Source organism: Aulonocara sp. 'chitande type north' Nkhata Bay, linkage group LG23 (genome assembly GCF_057382095.1).
Source record: "Aulonocara sp. 'chitande type north' Nkhata Bay isolate Kocher_YH1m ecotype deep benthic linkage group LG23, A_spYH_male_GT1.1, whole genome shotgun sequence".
NCBI lineage: Eukaryota > Metazoa > Chordata > Actinopteri > Cichliformes > Cichlidae > Aulonocara > Aulonocara sp. 'chitande type north' Nkhata Bay.
Window position 1 is genome coordinate 22,068,425 of NC_141365.1, and position 6,294 is coordinate 22,074,718.

A 6,294-nucleotide genomic window follows, 5' to 3' on the forward strand; every position below is an offset into this window, starting at 1 on the left:
TCAATAAATCATATGCAAAGAGTCATTCGGGACTGTAAAACGTGAACTACAGAACCCAGAGTCTTCATCATTAAATCTCTGGTTGCTTCATTTTTCTATCCTATATCAGATACTTTAAGGTTAGGTTAGGTAAAGTTGCATTCTCATGGTGAGGCAAAGTGCTTTATGTGTGTGTGTGTGTGTGCGTGTCATGAACGGCTATAAAAGGCCTATAATTAAAGAACAAAGTGGGGTTTGAGTTCGAGTTGCGGCAGACTGTCACTACTTGTAAATGGAACGCAGCCTTCCTACGGCGGACAGCTAATAACAGGAATCGGACGCGGTCCACCCAAGTCCACAGCAACCACCATAGCAACCGCCTAGCATGACCTTAAAAACATATTCTGTCTTCATAACTATCAAAAACATGAAATGATTTGCAAAGTGTTTAAGTGTTACAGCTGCAGAGAGCTATGACGGTATCTATGGAAGCTGTTTACATAGCTAATAATACACGATGTAACCATGGAGACAGTCAGTCACGTGAGCTAGCGGTGCACGTTTACTACAGTGAATAAGGTGATTGCGTGCACACGCTGCAGAGGGTAAAGACATTACTTCAGTATTGTTTTATATTGATATATATTTGCCTTCTGTTGACCATCACCTCAGGTTCACCATCACAGTTTCAGCAGACAGATGCACACTGTCTAAATATGAACACATTCAAAAACTCATGTCTCAGAAATAAGCACAGATGTTCATGTTTGTCATTAGAGTTTTATTTGTAAGAAAATTATGAACTTCATATTGTGCATCAAATAAAAGAACATTTCACAACTCTGAGTCAACAGAAACAGGTAACAGAAATGTCTCTAATGTGTACAGTGTAGTGTAAGCATTAAAAGATCATAAAGGAAAAACTAACATTTATGTGAAACTAATTGTAATAAAAAAAATGAACAGGTGGTTTATAGATGTAAAAGAAAGAATCTGAAAACAACACTTTTTTGGTCTAAGTGATCAAAGTAGAAAACAGAACTGATGTTCAAGAACAAACCGTAGCTGCACTAATATTACACATCTCCATTGTTGTGGTGAACAGACATGTTGCTTTTAAAACCACATGCAGTGTGTGACCATGACTGTTCACTGAGACCATGAACGCCACTTCGCTGAAGCCTTCGCCTTCTTCTTCTTCTTCTTCTAAATTGGAAGCAGAAGGAGCACGAGCTGCTTTGATCTACTGAAAGGAAAAAGCAGAACATCTGAGCTGAAACCAGTCAGCTGAAATCATTAAGACAGGAACAATCATTCAATGCAGTGTCTCAGGTGGCTTAGCCTGTTACAACTGTTGATACAAGCTAAATACGGTTAACACACAGTATCAGGGAGCTCAGTGTGGGAACTAGTGGCTTTAGGTTTGTAGTCATTTAACTTTCATCCATTCATTCATTTAATTCAGGAGGAAGAAATGTCAGGTTGGTGCAGGCTGGTTACATGCATTTGGTCCCATGCTGTCTTTAACTAAATGACTTGGTTCACTTTATGGCTGGGCTGTATGTGGGGTTATATCATGTTATTTGGGCAGGAGTACCTGTTCCCTGTTAGACTTAGAAGGTTTCTCCATAAGTAGAGTTTCTAACTCTTCTAGCACATCTGTGGCTGACAGCTTTTTGGTGGCTCTTTTTACCCCACACTGGTTGTGAGTGTGTAAATAGCCCCACTAGTTCTTTTGGGTTGCAGTTAACTTGGGAGGAAGAGGTAGGTCTGCCATGACTAGATGAATAACAATTATCTGGGATACATAAATTTCATAATGCATGCATATATCTCTATAAACCTGGCCTGAGGGCTGCCATTTTTTACGTTCAGTTATTTCTTTGTTGAATCTAAATAATGAATGTGTTACAGTTAAACTGACACTGATCAGTGTAAATGGCTCATTGGGACACAGAAACCTTTAAATTAAACCCTATCACCTGATATCGAGTGTCAAACAATATCAAAGCTGTAAAGCTGTTTACAGTCAGAATTTATAAAACTATGATTGTAAATAAATTCAAACAAGTGAGCTTTTCTCTTTGTGCTGAATATCAACACTGAGATTTCTTAGACTGTAAGCTTTACTTTAGCACAACCAGTTGTAGAAGCTGCCACTCCAAATGTCTTTTGATAACAAGAAAAAAATACCTTTTCAGTCCACGGCCTGAAGTTCTTCTCTGACATCTTCTGCAATCGGCTTTGTCTGCTGGTTTGAAGACAATAAACCACAAAAAAGATGATTTAGTCACTTTGTCTGCGTCATGCAGCTCGAATGTGTCGTGTAACGATGTTGAATAGCCGTCGTTATCCCTCTGCTGTGTCAGTAGGATTGTACTGTACAGCATCTCATTGATATGTGAGGAATGCTAATGTAACACGATAACAGACTTACATCATTAAAACATAAAGGGCAGGAGATATTTAGATATTTTTATATTTATATTACATTTTATAGCTGACGGATATTACTAAATAGATAGAATTTACTAAATAGTTGGATGAACATGAAAAATATGTCTATAATAACAAATGACCATGAGAGCCAGTAGAATTAATTCAACTGGACACTCAAAAGACGTCCTTAAATGCTCTTTAAGTGGCAGAACAAACGAACAAACAGTTAATTGCTTACTTGAGATGAAATCTGCTCAGCTACTTTGAAAACAGCTTCTAACTGGTTCCTCCTTTAACAGGATGACTGCTCAGGGGTAAGGCCATCATGCAGTCCAGCAACCTTTATGGTTCTGCTTTGATTCACCAGGAACTATTAGGGAAACCTTCCAGCGCCTCCTGTGAAAGACACAGGCATAAACACACAAACATTTATTAACATGTTCCACAGTCTTCCAGCTTGATTTTCTCATCCTGTGGACAACAACGTACATGGATGCAGGTTTATTGTTAACTTTTGTAAGGTTTATTTAGTGAACATATCCAGCTGCAGCTCCACTGTGATCCTGAACTGGATAAGCACTTAAGAAAATGTGTCAATAAATGCACATACATCAACTTACTATATTTATCCAAACAGACGGGACCAATAATGCTTCACTGAGTTAGAGACTTTAATGTCTCTTCTATGTAAGAATGTCTCGTGCTGATATACCTGCAAACTTGACAACAAAGGTTTTTCAGACTACATGTAGCTGTCCTCTATGTCAGCTCACACATTTACATTTATGTCACACTTATTTCTGCTTTCCCATTTTATAATTATTACTTACATTTTGATTAGATACCTTGAGTTTGTAAATTATCAGATTACATAATTGGAATACAATGTATCCAATTCAGGGTTGCGGGAGGATGAAGCCTATCCCAGCTGATACAGGACAAAGACAGGCTGCCAGTTTATCGCAGGGCTAACACAATATGTGTAACAGAAAATCCACTTAAATGTTTGATATGTCTTATAATAATCATAATTATGACTATTATTTAAAGGTTTCTTTAAATAATACATTTTGATTTTTTATAACCTCTAAAATATAAACCTGAGCTGTTTCAGATTCTGACCTCTGACCTCACTGCAGCTCCCTCTTGGAAGTACGTCTGCTTCTTGTCTACCCCCAGTGTTGACCGCCTGCCCTTGATATCGCGTACTGTACCTGAGGAACAAAAAAGGACAAACACTTGCCTTCATTTAAGAAGTACATTCATACAGAGGTAATCTATGGAAACACACTAGTTCACCCTTTGGGAGGAATCAATTCCTGTGAAACATTTCTGTAAATGAACATCATGTGGAGAATGAATGAAACGAGTTCTTCAGGTGACTCAGCAGTCCCACACTGACAAATGAAATCTAGTTAAACTATTAAGCATATTTGCTCTTCTGAAATCTGTGTTAAACAACAACAAACATAAGTTAGTAACAAAAATACAGCTGAGTAGAGGCTTTACAAACCACCAGCAGCCATAATGCTAAATTTTAATCTTCAAATGTTTCTGAGCCGTCTTCAACCTGCTTTTAACACATTAAAGTCCCACAGTCAATGCAGCCTGACTCAATCCTAGATGTTCAGCACACAGAGACACAGAGGTGCCGTTTAAAGTTTAGTGTTAACCTGAGTCACTGATCATTTGCAGTATTACAGAGTCTGGCAGTCTTTGCATGATGTCCACGTCACTGTAAGTTTCTAGCTGACTCTCAGGTGTGACAGGTGTGCCAGCAGGAAAGAGTAATAATAACCTGCATCCTGAGGTTTGTCATGCAGGATTAAAGGAGCCAGGCTTTGTTCACACAGCTAGGATTGTATTTTACACTGACCCTGGGTCAGTATAAGTATCATACAGTTTAAACGAAGCACTGAAACTTGCACATATTTATTATAGATGCACTGAAGCTAATCGAGATATTTGCTGTCAATCTGTGGCTGCGATTAAACACTTTACTGGAAACTTTATTAACTAGTAACCTCATCAGTCATGACAGAAGCTAATATTTCTGTGCTAACATCGTTTAAACAGTAACAGCTTTACTCCAATATAAGCTAACGTTTACACCGTAACTTTAAGCTAGCACCATAAAGACGGTAAAACACATAATAACATCTACAAATGCATCTTACAGCTGTTATATTAGCACTCGGTGTATTACTAACATAACCACATTAACATTACTGACACTCGCTGACTTTTAATAGTCATTCTATAAATGCTGTCCGTTTAAACGGTCTTACCAGTAAACACTGTATATCCACCGGATTGCAGCCAGAGTGGATTCTGGAGTCTTCCACGCTCCTGTTAGTGATCCTCCATCTGGATGGATGAGAACAACCTTCTGAACAATCTAGCAGGAGATGGCCCATATCTATGGGACTGATTTGTGCTAATAACGCCCATTGTATGGACTGATAACAGCCGAAGCGGGTGAATAAAGTCACCCAGTAGCTAGCTGTGCCATTACCCAGCATACATCACTCCCTCCGTAAATGCAATAAACGATACAAAAGTATTGTTCTACCTGTTTTTCAGGTAGTTGTTTACATTATATAATTTATTGTGTTCTGTATACGTCACTACAATGTGATTTGGAAAATGTCTAAATATACAGACAAAAGGCACTTCCGCGGCAATCTCTTCAATCGGAGGACCCTTCACGTCAATTCCCGACGCAAGAGGGGTACCCTGTGCGTCCATAAGTGCAGCAGAGGGAGCCTGACCATGCGTCACACGTTTGACGAGTTGGGAGTGAGAACGTGTTGTATCAGCAGCAAGTGCGAGTTATCATCCGCTGTATGGAGAAGAGCCATAACTATCACTTCATCATAGTTGAATTAATTTTGAACTAAATGGTTTCGATGTATTGCACATTTTGGCATGTTGTACACTATACTTGAATGCCAATTTATTTAACCAATGACTTTATTTAAATAGTAGGCTCCCACAACAGGTAAGGCAGCACAGGTTTGGCTGAAATTTAAAACTTTCAACAGAGAGAGATGGACACCATTACCATGAATGAAAGTTATTTCTTTCTATGCACTTGAGAGTGATGTGTCAGTCGTTTTTTGTTTATTGGTATTCCTTGATGGTGAATTTGGAACCAACCTCATAGAGAGCAGCTGCATGTTGTGGAGAAAGAAACGTGACAGATGTACAACAATGTATAGGATGACAACTGTTAATACCAAATAATAAGTGCAGATTACCTTGTTGAATGCAGAGTTTGCCATTGAATTAAGCACTTTGAAGGTATCTGAAGGAAAATACTAATGAGATTTGTTTTTAACTTTTTGTATTAAATTCAAGGTATTATAATGCTAATAGCATATTAGCAGCTAGCAATTGTAGGAGTGTTTAGCTTATTTTTGAGTTTAGAAATGTGTTAACATAGAATGTAGAACTATTGTAGAGACATTGACCCTGCCCTCAATATAGTAATAAAGGCCTCACTGTGTCGTGAACTTAGGAGTAGATTGTAGGAGACCCCTCCCCCACTTGAACTGTGAAAGTAAAACAGAGAGGAGTTAATGCTGAGTGAAATTTCCCAGAGAATGTTTGGGTGGGGGTCTCAACATTTTGTAACTGGATAACTGTGGTCTGGAAGGGAGATGGGCTTTATGACCTAGGGAGTCACCTACACCCACAGTGTTTTAACTGTCATGCACACACATCCACACGCACACTCACTCATGTGCACACACATACACACAGGTATGCGCACACAGTCACTCACGAGCACTCACATAGACACGTGGGAACGCGCACATGTAGGCATTCATGTGCTCGTGCACATAGACACAGACACAGAGTTTGCAGCACACC

General features: G+C 38.9%; 1 long non-coding RNA gene across 1 annotated transcript; it reads right to left on the reverse strand.

The window, feature by feature from the left end:
• Positions 1–2,118: 2,118 nt before the first annotated feature.
• Positions 2,119–5,045, reverse strand: LOC147301707 (uncharacterized). Its single transcript, XR_015127305.1, has 4 exons — positions 4,707–5,045; positions 3,541–3,632; positions 2,657–2,814; positions 2,119–2,230 (listed from the first exon to the last, which is right to left on the reverse strand). It is a non-coding gene; the product is annotated as an uncharacterized LOC147301707 (long non-coding RNA).
• Positions 5,046–6,294: the final 1,249 nt, after the last annotated feature.